Below are 16,318 nucleotides of genomic sequence, written 5' to 3'. Positions count from 1 at the left end.
TTACGCGCTTGCACACAACACGCGTTTATATTTCACGCATCACCCCTGTAAAAATAACGCGATAGACTTGGCTACGTATAGAAAAAAAACCCTACACTTAATTTTATCAGACGCAGTCCCAGCCGCGTGATTTTACACACAGTGTATTCTACCAATGCAGCCGCCCCTATGAACATTTTCCATAATCGTCCACGATGAATAATGGAAGACCGACAGAAAGCAGTGCTGAAAGTAGTAATGGAAGTTTACTCAGCTGGTACAACAGATATGAGCGAGGACTGATTTAACAAATTCGCCACTTTCTCTACCTCTCTTCTGTCAGCCAGGACGGACACTCGTGTTCGTTGTACTGACCCGAGAACCTATCCACTCATCAGGCCGTCAGCTATTGCAGTCTGCTGCCTGTGTATCGCGTTCGGCAGCGACGGCAGTAATTGCCCAGGCCGGCAGACGGCTAACCCCCTATCTCTAGAGTCTTCCGTACGATATTCCCTGAGGAGAATGCGCCTTCTATTTTAAAGGGACAGGCGCCTTTCTACCGTTTGTCGGCTTCACTCACAGGTCGGCTTACAGTTTTAAATTAGTTATGAGGGCAGAAATCATCTATCATCGGATTACTTTCCACAGTTTCCTACTCAGTTGTTTGTTTAATCTAATGCACTGCTTGCAATAGGCTACAAGTAATACTGTTAAGATGGAATACACTTTTAACCCCTTTTGTAGCACCCCATTTACATAGCTATTTTTAAAATAAAATGGTTACTATTCATGAACCCTTTTGACTACAAGCATATACCTGGCCTATTCTTAAAGGTAACCCTTGGGGGTTTGCTTTCCAAGAGTCAGAATTACTCAAAATATTTTCAAAAACAGGCAAGTTTACAAGTTTCATGCGACAAGCCAGGACCACTCATGAATTTTGTTAGGAGAAAATTTTGAAATATGGGGAAATTGGTCAATGCACCAAGTTCTCTTAAATCTTAAATAGATTTAAGAACACATCTGTTTGTATGTGTGGTTTTTGCATGAGGCTCAATGTCAGATAAATTTTCCCTATTATCATACTTTGATAATTTTATTCCGGTTTCGTGTTTTTCATGTTCTGCATTCTGCCTATGTTGTTAGCATTTTTGTGTTTTTGTTACCTCCGTGCACACCATAGTCACTTCATTAATTTGTTTCACTTGTTTCACTTCCTGATTGTTTCCCCACCTGATTCCCATTCCCTCTCATTACCTGTATATAAAAACCCCTCTGTTTGTGCAGTTAGTTGCCAGATTGTAATGTGTTTATTCCATACTCTCCAGCGGTTTCATATTGATACCTGTTTTGACCTGTTTCGTCCCCGACCATTGAGTTTAGCTTATTCCTTCTGTCTTGTGGCAAGTATATAACCACTTGAACTGTCCGCCTTCTGCACTGACACAATGACAGAAATATACTAGTAACATCACTTGTTAGCTGTGCTCCCATCTAGCTCTTTGAGTATATACAGTATGTTTCGCTATATCAGTAACTGTGGTAGGCTATATTTCAGAATGTTTTCCAATTCTTTTGGTATTATTAACATTTTCCAAAATAACTTTTATGCAGTGAAGATAATGTTCAGAGACAATTGCCCTAACCAGCTAATTAATCATATTGGTGACATGTTTTGACATTACATTAACAGCATTTGGCAGATGCTCTTATACAGTGCAACCTACAGTTGACTAAACTAAGCAGGAGACAATCCCCCATGGAGCAATGCAGGGTTAAGGGCCTTGCTCAAGTGCCCAATGGCTATGCGGATCTTACTGTGGCCACACCGGGGATTGAACCACCATCCTTGCGGGTCCCAGTCATGCACCTTAACCACTATGCTTCAGGCCACCCGACATCCATTTACATGCAGAACCATATCATTCATTCATTTCTGTTAAACTGGTAAACACTTTTTTTTCTGTTTCTCAACTCAAACTGAAAAGCAGGTGTTTTAAACTTGCAATGGGTAATCTGGAACCCAGAAAACAATTTTTTGATTTTGGATTTACTTAGAGACATCAAAAAAGTTCTGTAAATGGAGGGTCAAAACAGTCAGGGGTTATATGGTTCATGTTGGCTTCAAGTTCCAAATAAAGTATGGTGGTCCATTTGAATGCAACAAAAAGATAAACTGGTTATTTATGAAGACTAGTTAACAGTATAGGCATCGATTTGCCCTATATACAATGCATGCTGGCCTATGCATATTGGATTTGTGTACATAAATACATGATTCTTGTAAAAATACTACAAAAAAACACCTCGGATTGGTGTAAACTGCAAGCTAGCTGGCTTTTTGACACACCCCTTGGCGAACCAGCATGTTGCTTGCTAACTGTATTGCAATGGTTTTATATTTATGTTTATGAAGTTTATGAACTCTGAATAAGTTAATCAATAAAGGCACAACAAAGTTGGACATGTCGTCTATAATAAGAATGGTACAAATAGTACTAAGAGGATGATAGGAAGATCCATCAATATCAAGAACAATCTAGCTGTCTGGTGCTAGCTATAATGTTAACAGTAATATACCATCAATTAATTTGAGCTACCATGTTGTGGATAAAAGCAGTTTAACCCCTTAAGGTTCACCCCTTTTCTTGGCACAATCTTGAAAATTACATACCCAAAAAATGTTACTATTCTTGAACCCTTTTGACTATTGGCATAATCCTGGTGCCTTTTGAAAGGTAACCATTTGGGGTTTGTTTTCCAAGGGTTTTCCAGAATTACTTTAAGTATTACTAAAACGAAGTTACAGAAGATATTCTGAAGATGTTCTGTTTTTGAGTGGATACAGTAGTGGTTCCTGGCATGCTTAGAAACAGAATGGAACCACAGCCAAGACACAGCTTTTTTCTAAGCTACAGTACTGTGCAGAAGTCTTAGGCACCCTAGACTTTATTATATATACATATATATATATATATATATATATATAATATATATATATGTTTATTTTTTTTGTGTGTCAGTATAAAAGAACACAACATTCATTTTCCAAAAGATTTAATTCTACAGAGACATTTTTGTATTTAATTAAAAAAGTAGCTTATTACTGTAAGCAATTTACTACTTTTGACATTAAAACTTGATGAAGGCTCTCTGAGATCAGAAGCAAGGAGGCAACCAAAGTCTGCAGAACAACTGTGGCAAGTTCTCCAACATGCTTGGAACAACCTCCCTGCTGATTGTCTTAGCTAATACTGTCCTGCAGTTCTACATCTCAGAGAAGTGATGCAGTTTTAAGGGTGGCCATGAAAAATATTGATTTAGTTCAGTTACTATTCTATACAATTTTTTTTTTTTTTGGGTTAGACAAGGAGGATAGGGATATCAGAAAGGGGGGGGGCGGGGGAAATCAGGAGGGAGGACTAAGGTAGAGCATTCCTTACTCCCTGCTTTCTCTCTATTCCATGTTTGTACATAGCACTAATATACTAATCCTAGCTAACATAGAAGTTGTACAGTACTAATTATACTAACACAGTAATACGTTTGTCAAACTAACAAACTAACATTCACTAGTTTTGGGTATTTGTAATTTAAATCACTTAACTAACTTACTAACGCATCTCCAGTTTCAATTCTGTTCTGTAACTCCACCTCCTTATTCTATCACTGATTACTTGCTTAGTTTCAGCGAAGTATTTGCACCTGTCTCTCTGTATCTCTGCATCTCCTGATTCTCTGCAATTGTCTACTCCCTAGTCCGGAGCCGTTTGTATTACATGTGTGTCTTTGTGAATCCAGTCCGCGTTTTCGTTTCCCCCTCCTTCTTGTGCTATTACCCTTTCATGTGTCTCACCTGATGTTTATTTGTTAGACCACCCTCACTCCCATGCCCCGCCTAGTTTTGTCTCATTCCCCTGTGTATTTATACCTGTCCTTTTCAGTTGCACCCTGCTAGTTCATCTTGTCCTGTTTTTTGAGTCCCAAGCCCTTTTTTCCTTCCCCCAGTTCTAGCCTCCTTATTCCCAAGCCTTGTTTCCTGAGCCTTGTTTGTTTTCCCGTGCCTTGTTTGTTTGCCCTTGCCGTGTTTCTGTTTGGATTTCCTGTGTTTGACCCCTGCCTGCTTCCCTGGACTCTTCTTTGCTTGTTGTGGATATCTGTACCTCTGCCGTGTTGGATTGACCCCCTGGTTTTTGACCTTGGCCTGTTTTTTGACTCCACTCTGTCTGCCCCAGCTGTTGCAATTAAATCTGCCATTTTTTCTTCACCCCTGTCTGCTTTTGGTTCCTCTGTTCCCCCCGGCCTAACACCACCTGTTACAGGTCAAAATGAAACACGGCTGCTCCCTACTGACAGAAATGCCAGCGGCATTCTTTCTGCAGATGCAAAACGCCGAATGAAACACAAAACCAAAATCTGTCTAATTTCAAAATTCAATGTCATTTCCATATATGTGTCTGTGATAACTACACTGATTACAGGCCAATTCTGTATCTCCCATTGGGTCCAAATAATCACATTTCAGCAGTCGGTCTTCTTAAATATCAGGTCTTAATTTAATTCCCTGAACTCAATAGATAAAAAAAATATGCTTTTTTTGCAGTGTAATTGTTACTTAGTAATTTGATCAAATCAGAACCTGCATTGTAAGATCCTGACAAATGAGCTCTAACATTCAATATAAAATGCACATAATATTTATAGGTACAACAAAATTTTGGTAGCTAGAGTTAGCTAGCCTAGGTATTTTCCAACTGCCTAACCAACTAGGCTAAGATTACCCAGTTTCACTGAGAAAGCTATAGCTACCCCGGTAACATGGAATTCAAACAATTGAAGATAACAATTAGCTTATGTTATTTTCAATGATTTCTCAGATAAAACCTAATAAACAAGCGACCTTGGGTTTCCAACAGCAAACTTAATAGCTAGCAAACATTTCCATCAAGCTACCTGTGGGCTCCTGGAAAAGAGAGAAGCATTTTATAGTACTTGCAATGTTCAATTGAAAAGACTGCTATACTATGCTACTTTAACTGAGACTTTTTACTGCAATCTCCACTGTTGTATGAATTACTTGCTTGCTCCTAACTAGCATGTACTTCAAACTGACTCAGTATTGCTGTTTGTTCCGCCATCTTGTTACTGCTGTCTGTATCTTTGTATGGTTTGTATGCACGTTTTAACAAGGTAAGTCAGTCACTTGATATTATAAATTACAATATTTACACATAAATACTCCTACCCCACCTCCAAACATCTCTGTTGACAATACCAGTCTGGAAAATGTGGATCCCTTCACTTATTTCGGCAACCTCCTATCCTTCAAAGCTGACATTCACGAGGAAATACAGCACCACCTCAGTTGTGCCAGCAGGGCTTTCTCAAGACTGAGAAAAAGGGTCTTTGAAAATCATGACCTCCAGGCCAGGAATAAAATTCTGGTCTACAAAGCGGTAGTGCTGCCCACCCTACTGTACGGGTCAGAAACCTGGACCATGTACAGCAGGCACCTGAAGTCACTAGAGGCACATCATCAGAGGTGCCTCCGAAAAATCCTCAAGATCAGCTAGAAGATACATGCACCAACACCAGCGTCCTGGAGGAGGCTAACATTCCCACCATCACTGCCACCATCGCCAAACACCAGCTCAGATGGACTTGTCATGTCATCCGCATGCCTGACTCTCGCCTACCAAAACAACTCCTATACTCCCAGCTTCTCAAAGGAAAATGTGCCCCAGGAGGTAGCACCTGGGAGGACACAGCAACCAATAGGGCGACCTGGAGAAAACTTGTCTGCGAAGGGGCTGTACTATATAACAGCGATCTCCGCCATACTGCAGAAGACAAGCGTAGACAATATATTTTCAAACAGTATCCCAAAGTATTTACAATTTTCAAGGCTTTCTTGAACATTTTTTAATGCTGTGGGTTCTTGAAAATATGTTATTGTCCATTTAGAATGGATATTGTTTTGGAATTTCTTTTAAGATGCATTTCAATCACACACACCACGTGTCCCACATGTCCCTACATCAACATTGAATCCATCCTGAATCCACCCTTTCAGTGGGATCAAGATTATCCTGATTTTCAATATCAAACCTATCCTAATCTCCACCCAAAACCAACAGTTGACCTAGATTTTAGTTAGGATTTGATTACAAAATCCTTATCCCAATTTTTAGGATCAGGATTCTAGTTTCTAGGATTCTAGAACACAGATTCTAGTTTTGAAATACCCAATTATGAGATTTAATCCTATCCGATTACTGAAATCCTATCCAAAAAAGTTTTTAAATACTGGGCCCTGGTGCCTGTTGTACGAAACTGATTTTGAAAAGAGCTTTTACAGTAACTTTTGATCATTTAGTTACCAACAGAAAGGTACTTACAGTGGTGTGCAAAAATGTGGGCATATGTTAAATGTTAAATTTAAAAGGATTACTTTTTATTAATTTATTTTACAATTTGAAAATAATAAAAAACTATAAACGGTTGTAAACATTTCCTGTAGAAGAAGTCTAAGAGTCTTTCTATTCTCGCTTTTGGAATTTTTCCCCATTCTTCATGGCAGAACACCTCTAGCTCATGTGTATGTATGTCGCTTCTATTTTTGACACTATACTCTGAAAATAATCATTGGATTACTCTACCATCAATAAGGTGCTCAAAGTTCCCATCGCATCCTATATCATCCACAAGCTCACGGAACAAATATAGGCAGATAAAACGTAACTTATTTACAAATTCTAATGGCGGTTTTTGGCTTGCCGTTATCGCCCATCTCTGACCCTAGCCTTCCCTCTCCTTCTTGGGCTGTCTCCGGCTCTGTGTGCGATATGTTTACTTATTTCTTCTCTGCAGTTAATGATAACTTTATCTGTGATAAGTGTAGGTTAAATGCTAGGCTGATGGAGAAGATTGTTGAATTGGAAACTCGCATCCGTACCTTATACGAAATTCGGAGATAGTGAAAAGTTCATAGAATTCTTCTTGGTTCCGGATGCACAAGTTAGTCTGTCTCCAGGTAGCACCCCCGCAGAGCCTTTGCAGCAAGGCGGGTGGATTACAGTTTGGGAACGTAGTCAAAAACTTAAGCCACCAGTGCACCAACAACCCATTCACGTTTCCAACAGGTTCTCCCCCCTCAGCAACGCACCGGCTGTGAAACCTGTTGAAAAAACTCTATTTTAAGAAACATGAATTTAGCGACACCAACGACTATAGTGCAATTTATTCCTGGGGCTAGGGCTGTTGTATTATGATAGTTTATTCATATACAGTGATATGCTGTCGCCTCCTGGTGGCCATCTGCGAGGGACATGTTGAGGGGAGTTGAATAAAGCTACGCCTACCGAATACATGTCCTCGTACCGAGCGTTCTTATTTTAAACGTAAGGCCAACCTAACGTTACATGGTGTCAGAATACTTCGGTGGATTGGGTGAATTAATCATCAAAGATGTTTCACGAGCAATAACCGGAGAGAACTCACGGGAATTCTAGTCAGTTTGTGTATTCCAAGTTCAAGCTAGCTAGGAGCTAAGCTAAATAGCTAACGAACGCGGCAGGACTAGCTAACCTACTAACGGCAACAATGGAGCGGTTTCAAGTTCCCCCACCACCCAAGTTCGACTTCACAAAGCCAGAGGAGTGGCCCAAGTGGATTCGAAGGTTTGAGAGGTTCAGGATTGCGTCTGGTCTAGAACTACAGCCAGAAGAAAATCAGGTGAACACTTTCATTTACACTATGGGTGATGAGGCGGAAGATATAATGACCTCGCTTCGCCTGTCGGAGCAGGAGGCGAGTGTATATGCCAGCGTAAAAGAAAAATTTGATGGACATTTCGTTGTCAGGAGGAACGTTATTTTCGAGCAAGCAAAATTCAACCAGAGACAACAGGAACAAGGAGAGACTGTTGAAAGTTTCATAACAGCGCTTCATTGTTTGTCTGAACATTGTGGCTACGGACAGCTGCACGACGAGATGATCCGGGACAGATTAGTTGTGGGTCTGCGTGACAAAAGACTGTCAGAGCAACTTCAGATGGATGCAGAGCTGACGCTGGAGAAAGCGGTGACGCGTGTACGTCAAAGTGAAATTGTGAAAAAACAACAAGACATGTTGAAGAGCAATTTCAAAGTAGAGGCTACAAACGTGGACAGTGTTCAAATGAAACAGAGGTTCAACACAGGCAAAGAAAGGCAGCAGAAGATGCAAGCTAGAACTAAACACAAAAACACTCATCAGCCTCAGCCAGGTAATCAGCCAAGGTGCAAGTGGTGTGGTGGAACACCAGCACACAGCAAGATGCAGTGCCCAGCTAAAAATGCAGCATGCAACCTATGTAATAAAAGGGGACATTATGCAAAAGTGTGCAGGTCCGGGACTATTAATGAAGTCAACACAACTAATGATGAGAATGAGGATATAGCATTCCTAGGCATAGTTAGCTCAGAATCTGCAGACACACCATGGTTAATCACACTGAAAGTAGATGACTATGATGCAGTATTCAAAATAGATACAGGTGCAGACGTAACAGTGTTGTCAGATGAGGTGTTTAAGAAGGGACCATTTCAGAGCCTGGAGCAGACAAATAAAATCCTGCAGGGACCAGGTCAGACCCCCATTAGAGTGAATGGAAAATTCACAGCCACACTGAAAACAGAGAGTAAGTGCACAGTACAGGAAGTCTATGTAGTTCCGGGTCTGAAGTTTAGTCTATTGGGACGTCCAGCTATCCAAGCACTAGGTTTAGTGGCCAGAGTAGATTCTGTGTCCCTGAACTCTAGAGAGCGAGTGAAGCAGCAGTTCCCTAAACTATTCAAAGGGTTAGGAAAACAATCTAGAAAAAGATTGAGCTTAAAGAAGATGCCAAGCCGTTCTCCATATCAACTCCACGACGTATCCCACTGCCTCTCATGTCCAGAGTCAGAAAAGAACTCACCCGCATGGAAGAGCTGGGTGTGATTTCGAGAGTTGAGCGACCCACAGACTGGTGTGCTGGTATGGTTCCAGTACCAAAACCAGGCAGAGATGAGGTGCGCATTTGCGTAGACTTGACCAAACTGAACCAGTCAGTCAAGCGAGAAAGACACATGCTCCCGTCAGTCGAGCACACACTTGGGCAGCTAGAAGGCGCTAAAATCTTCTTAAAAATCGACGCAAACTCTGGGTTTTGGCAAATTCCCTTAGCCAAAGAGTCGGCCCTCCTCACGACGTTCCTCACACCTTTTGGGAGATTCTGCTTCAACCGCCTATGTTTCAGCATATCCTCTGCACCTGAACATTATCAAAGGAGAATGTCCCAGATACTGGAAGGTCTGGATGGCGTACTATGCCAAATGGATGACACACAGGCGCAGCACGACACACGACTGTTCGCAGTGTTAGAGAGGCTGCAGGAGGCAGGTGTCATGCTGAGAGGAGAGAAATGTGAATTCTCAACAGACTGGGTCAAATTTCTCGGACAAATCATAGATGCAGCGGGCGTGAGAGCAGATCCCATCAAGGTGAAAGCAGTGAGAAACATGGAGCAGCCCACAGACATGGGAGGAGTGAGACGATTCCTTGGAATGGTAAATCACCTGGGCAAGTATCTCCCTCATCTTGCAGAAAAGACTCAGCCTCTCCGGGACCTGTTAAAGACGAAGAATGTGTGGATGTGGGGACACGACCAACAGAAAGCGTTCAACAGCATCAAGGAGGAGCTGAGCACCCCACCAGAGCTAGTGCTCTACAACGCAAAAGCAGACAGTTGTCTCATCAGATGCGTCATCATATGGACTGGGAGCCGTGTTACTCCAGAGGCAGGATGACGGCCAGCTCAAGCCAGTCGCATATGCATCCAGGGCACTCACCGACACAGAGAAAAGGTATGCCCAAATAGAAAAAGAGGCCCTAGCCATCACGTGGGCGTGTGAGCGATTCTCAGACTTTCTGGTGGGAATCACGTCACATCGAGACGGACCACAAGCCCCTGGTGCCGCTACTAGGGTCCAAAAACCTCTACGAGCTTCCGCCACGCATCCAGAGACTCAGGATGAGACTGTTGGCTTTCTGTTACTCCATCTCACATGTGGCAGGCAAGAACTTAGCCACAGCTGATGTACTGTCAAGAGCACCGTTGAGAGAGAGAGAGCAGTTGGAGCAGGAGAGAGAGGTAAATCTGTATGTGAACCTGTCCTGTCAAGCTTGCCAGCCACAGATAAAAGGCTGCAGGAAATTCAAGATCATCAAAAACGAGATGAGATACTGAGCCAAGTGAAAAGGTACTGTCTTGAGGGCTGGCCAGACAGATTCACAATAGATCGAGCTTTCCTTCCTTACATGCAGTTTGCTGGAGAGATAACAGTTGAAAACGGACTACTACTAAAAGGGTGTAGGTTAATTATTCCCAAGTCACTACAAACCGAAATCCTACACAAACTGCATGTAGGGCACCAGGGGATAGCAAAATGCCGTGAAAGAGCAAAACAGTCAGTCTGGTGGCCGGGACTGAGTGCACAGCTTCAGAAAGTGGTTGAGGACTGTGACGCATGTGCAAAGGAGAAAAGCAACTTCAAAGAGACATTACTGCCAACAGAGTTCCCAGACAGGCCATGGGCCAAGGTCGGTGCTGATTTATTTCAGTGGAGTGATGACCAGTACCTACTGGTTGTAGACTACTTCTCCCGTTTCATAGAAGTGGCTAAACTCGCATCAACAACCTCAGCAGCAGTGGTGGAACATTTCAAGTCCATCTTCGCCAGGCATGGCATAGCATCCGAGGTAATGACAGACAATGGTCCCCAGTTCTCCTCGGAGTGCTTCAGACAGTTCGCGGCACAGTGGGGAGTCACACACACCACGTCTAGCCCCAGATATCCCCAGAGCAATGGGGAAGCAGAGCGTGCTGTGAGGACAGTAAAAAGCCTACTCCAGAAAGACAAGGACCCTTACTTAGCACTCATAGCTTACAGAGCCACTCCTCTAGCAAATGGGTACAGTCCAGCTGAACTACTGATGGGCCGGCGGCTCAGAACAACAGTTCCTGTCACTCCATCGTCCCTGGACCCAGGTTGGACTGACATAACAAAACTCAAAGAGGAGGAACAGAACAAGAGACAGAGACAAAGTAAGAACTTCAACAAAAGACATAGGGCTCACGATCTGTCAAGACTGATTCCAGGTGATCATGTCTGGGTAAAGGACACAAAAGAAAAAGGGACTGTGATGAGACAGGCGGATGCACCAAGGTCATACATCATTGACACACCCAGAGGGACCCTACGTCGGAACCGGAACCACCTTGTCACAACGCCAGTGGCTCCAGCGACGCAGATCATCCTGCCAGAGCAACCTGCTAGTCAGCCAGCGAGTCCATGCCAACCAGAGCAGGGGCCAGCTCAGCCACACAGCCCTGAGCGTATGAAACGCTACTCTGCAAGAGAAAGAAAAGCCCCAGAGTACCTGAAAGACTTTGTGCCTAAATAGCAGGTACTCCTGGTAAACTGAGTGATTTCTATGGGTCAGAATAAAGCCCCACACTCAGCAGAAGGATTGGGCAGTCTACCCCACCTTCTTAGTTCAGTTTAACCAAGTTCTACTGTTCACAGGATACACATTTTGGTAAATAATAATTCAGTTTGAATAAGAGAAAAGTCAAAAGAAAAACAGTAAACTTTAATTTAGATGAAGTTACAGTATGTACAGAAGTAAAATGTTTAAATGGTAAATAACATTTCGTTAATAGCTGAGATATCAGTACAGTTCTGTACTTAGAAAGGGGGATGTTGTGTTATGATAGTTTATTCATATACAGTGATATGCTGTCGCCTCCTGGTGGCCATCTGCGAGGGACATGTTGAGGGGAGTTGAATAAAGCTACGCCTACCGAATACATGTCCTCGTACCGAGCGTTCTTATTTTAAATGTAAGGCCAACCTAACGTTACAAGGGCGACCGACATCGAGGCAAATTTTCAAAAACTGTTATTCAGGTTGGCACTAACGATGTCCGATTGAAGCAATCGGAGATCACCAAAGATAATTTTAAATCGGTGTGTGATCTGCCAAAACAGATGTCTAAGTCAGTCATTTGCTCTGGTCCCATCCCCTCTCGGCACGGTGATGAAATCTACAGCAGATTAACATCACTAAATCACTGGTTGTCTGTTTGGTGCCCAGCAAACGGTGTTGGCTTCGTAGACAATTGGAATACCTTTTGGGGGAGGCCTGGTCTTTTGATGCTTCTTTAGCATCTGGATACATACCACAGACTCTTAAACTTGGAGTCATCAAACCACTTCTTAAGAAGCCAAACTTAGATGTGAATGATTTGTCCAACTACAGGCCAATTTCGAACCTCCCATTCCTGTCTAAAGTACTAGAAAAGTCATTTCAAAACAACTTTGTTCATTTCTGCACCCCAATCATATATTGGAAGTTTTTCAATCTGGTTTTAGACCCTTCCACAGCACTGAAACAGCCCTGGTCAAAATACTCAATGACCTACTCCTAGCTTCTGACAGTGGCTGCATCTCTGTACTTGTGCTTCTAGATTTAAGTGCAGCATTCAACACCGTTGATCACCTGATCCTGTTGGATAGACTTGAAAATCTTGTAGGCCTCCGTGGACAGGCTATCTCTTGGTTTAGATTGTATCTATCAGATCGATATCAATTTGTGCACTTTAACAATGACTCCTCTTATCAATCCAGGGTTAGATACAGAGTACCACAAGGATCTGTGCTTGGGCCCTTTCTTTTCTCCCTATATATGCTTCCCCTGGGACAAGTTATTCGCAAACATGGCATTAACTTCCACTGCTATGCTGACGACACACAGTTGTATCTATCAGTCAAACCTGCTTTGGATCATTGTCTTGCTGGAATTCCAAACCTTTCTTCAACTTCAATGTCTGGACTTACATTTGAATGTTAGCCTCTAGAATTTCTTGATATTTGGTGGAATCCATTCTTCCTTCCACTTGCACAAGATTTCCTGTGCCCCAGCTGCTACACAACCCCAAAGCATAATGGATCCACCGCAAGATTCATTGTAGCAGACATTTAAACCAAATGTTTGCACCCTACTGTAGCTAGCAACTTGCTACTGCCAAGTAGCTTAACATTATATCCATTTAGTTTGGAGGGATTTGTTTTACATACTGTATACTAGGGGTGGTCTGAGTACTCGTTTTAGACGAGAATCCATAATGATTATTGACTTTTTTCCCGATCACAAGTGTTGTAAGAGTAATTGGATCATTATCAGTATCAGAGAATTGGCCTGCTTTATTTATTTATTTTTTACATTGGTTGCAGCAGACACTGGTTTGTGATAGGCCAGTTCCTCCCTGGTTCCCTAGATTAGGAAAGATTATTATTAAAGTTGTGTGAATTCCGATCATAGATTAAGGATATAACTAATTAACTAGTATATTGTCATAGTGTGACCAGAGGTGCGTTCAAGATCGCAAATGTTAGCAAACTTACTGTAATGGGTATAGGGTGAATTCAGGTCATTTGGGACACTCTTTGGTAAATTCAGAGCCTGCCCTCACCACCAGTTTCAATAAGATACCCATAACACTGCACATTTTTACAATCCCCATATTCTTAGGTATTCATATATATAGGCCAAATTGTGATATTATAACGTGAATGTATAGCAAACTATTTTGTAATCACTCAGCCAAAATCTGTTTTTCCTTCATGTTTGGTAATTTGGGACCCCACATTAGATCATTTGGGAGACAGCATGAACGCATAGATGCAAAGATGTCCATTTAACTTATTACAGATCATTATTCAAGCATCAGACATTTCCAAATTGTTTATACTGTTCCTTAACATTTCATATCGAATATTGCATATGATATGGTAAATGGTTGGTATATTCGCCTTTATCCAAAGCACTGTACAATTCATGCTTCTCATTCACCCATTCATACACACACTCACACACTAACTGCGATTGTCTGCCATGCAAGGTACCAACCAGCTCATCAGGAGCATTCGGGGGTTAGGTGTCTTGCTCAGGGACACTTCGACACATCCAGGGCGGGATTGAACACTTATGGGTATCTTATTGAAACTGGTGGTGAGGGCAGACTCTGAATTTACAAAAGAGTGTCCCAAATGACCTCTCTCTCTTTCTCTCATATGAATAACTTTTCTGCCCATCATTCTGCTTGTTATCCATCCTTCCAAAAAACATGAACCTATAGTGTTTACATGTAAAAATCAGGGCTTATAACATTTCAGGGTGAGTTGGAATTTTAGGTAGTGAGTCCAGCTGGCTTGTGTTCCACCACTGCCATTGCTCTGGCACTGGTAAAAAGTATATTACACACAAGACAGTGGGCAGAAACCTGCCGAATGAAATTCAATATAACTAAAAGTTCTACCTGTGGGAAATAAAAACATAAGGCAGGATTACTTCATTTATTTAAGGCAATGACCCAAAGCACACTGCCAACACATCAAATGACTTGGAAGGTTTTATACTGGCCAAGTCAATCAACAGACCTTAAACCAATTGAGCATGCATTTCACCTCCTGAAGAGGAGATTGAAGGGACAAATCCCCCAAAACAAACAACAACTGAAGGAGGCAGCCGAAAAAGCCTGGAAAAGCATAACAAAACAGTTTGGTGATGTCAGTTGGTCGCAGACTTGATGCAGTTATTGCAAGCAAGCAATATGCTCAGTGTTATTTATTTTCATTTATTTAAATACTCTCTGTTCTAATACTTTTGCTCACCTAAAAATTGTGTGGTTGATAACCAAAGGTGCTATGTTCTACACATCGAGGACTTCTGGATGAGACTGTATATATAGACTGGAAAAGCATCATAAACCCTAGAATGCAACAGTTTGGTGATGTCAATGGGTCACAGGCTTGATGCAGTTATTGCAAGCACGGGATATGCTACCAAATATTGTTATTACTTTCATTTACTTAAATACTTAAATATTCCAAATGTATTCAGTATATTGCAAAAACAAAGGAATTGGCCTTGCTGTTCCAATACTTGGAGGGGACTATAACTTACATGTCAGCAAAGTGATCCATTCTTTTCTCTCAGATTGACTGTCACAAGAAAATATGAATTCCCACCCTCTTCAGGCTTGTCATGCTTGTTCAGGACTTTCCTCAAAAATGCCTTAAAGGTTGTAATGCTTCTTTTGTCTGGTACCGTAATGGTGGAGCTCAAGCAGAGTGGGGGAGCCAAATACTGGGTATTCACAATGCATTTATTTACTATATCCCCACATCGACCATACAAGCCAGGTCTCACGACTTCTATTCTACATTTACATATATGAATCGCGTCCACACGTCAAAACATCACCGTTAGAAATCATAACAATAAAAGAGAAAATATAGAATGTGTAATAGCTGTCCTCTTTGTCGGTAGGCAAACTCTCAACAACTTCGACTTACGCGCCAAGCGCGGGGCAGTGACGTTGCTTACGCACACACGCAACCCAAACATCAACTCTTAAAGAGACATACCACATATCTTGACCGTTACATATTCCCCCCTGAAAAGACAAAGGCTGACCTCAGCCGTATACTACTGAGAACCAGTCTATACTTAAAAATACTCCCATACATGGACAAGTAGAAATTAAGGGGTCGAAAACAGAAAAGGGTCATATACAGTCAACATTCACAGTAACTGGCATACATGTCAGTAGGCTACTATTCATCGTGGACATCCTCAGTGGGTGATGCACAGAAAAAACAAAACTCCTTTTATGTGGGTTAATAAAACAAACACAATATCAAAACATTTTTTTAAAGAACATAACAACCTTAGCTGCATGAAAATTGCAAAAGAAATACCCAAAACAAAGTGAAAAGAACACACCACTTAACTCCAAATACATCCTCTCTGGTAGGCTTCATAAAGAACAGAACTAGCCTAAGGGAAATTAGACAAGGCAACCGTACCTTCAGATCCGTAAGTTTACTCAACTTCTTACTTCAGATCTAGCTTTTCAGTATGATAAGGGTTGGTCCACCTAGTGTTTGACCATTCAGAGGTAATTCTGGGAACGTGTCTTGGCCTCAAACTATAGCGGCTGTTAAGGTCACAATCAGAGTCCATTAGGGGAGAGTTGTAGTTATCAATGTCCTGTCTCAAGTCATCAGTCACCCAGCCTGTTTCAGGAGCAGGGTCTGAGAGATCAGGATCATTGTGACCGTTATTGTCATCAATAGGTGCATTTACGTCCCCTGCACTAGAAACACTGGGCTCCTGGCTCCCCAAGTCAGCAAACCAGCTCCCATCCAATAACTCAGAGTTCTCTCTCTCAGTAGTCACATGCTTGGTGTGCC

At 42.0% G+C, this 16,318-nt stretch overlaps 1 protein-coding gene across 4 annotated transcripts in view; it reads right to left on the bottom strand.

Annotated features, from left to right (window-relative positions):
• atp8a2 (ATPase phospholipid transporting 8A2) overlaps window positions 1-16,318 on the bottom strand; it is a 241,996-nt gene that overhangs the window by 180,498 nt on the left and 45,180 nt on the right. The window contains exon 1 of one of the 4 annotated variants that reach the window (XM_061239654.1): window positions 309-379. The exons of the other annotated variants lie outside the window; for them this stretch is intronic. The gene's annotated coding sequence lies outside the window, so the exon portion shown is untranslated. Of the gene's footprint in view, window positions 1-308; window positions 380-16,318 lie in introns of those variants that run through there. 4 annotated transcript variants of the gene reach the window in all.

This window comes from Conger conger, chromosome 4 (genome assembly GCF_963514075.1).
Source record: "Conger conger chromosome 4, fConCon1.1, whole genome shotgun sequence".
In the NCBI taxonomy this organism is placed as follows: Eukaryota; Metazoa; Chordata; class Actinopteri; order Anguilliformes; family Congridae; genus Conger; species Conger conger.
Note: the sequence above shows the minus strand (reverse complement) of the source record. Positions and strands in the feature narration are given on the sequence as shown.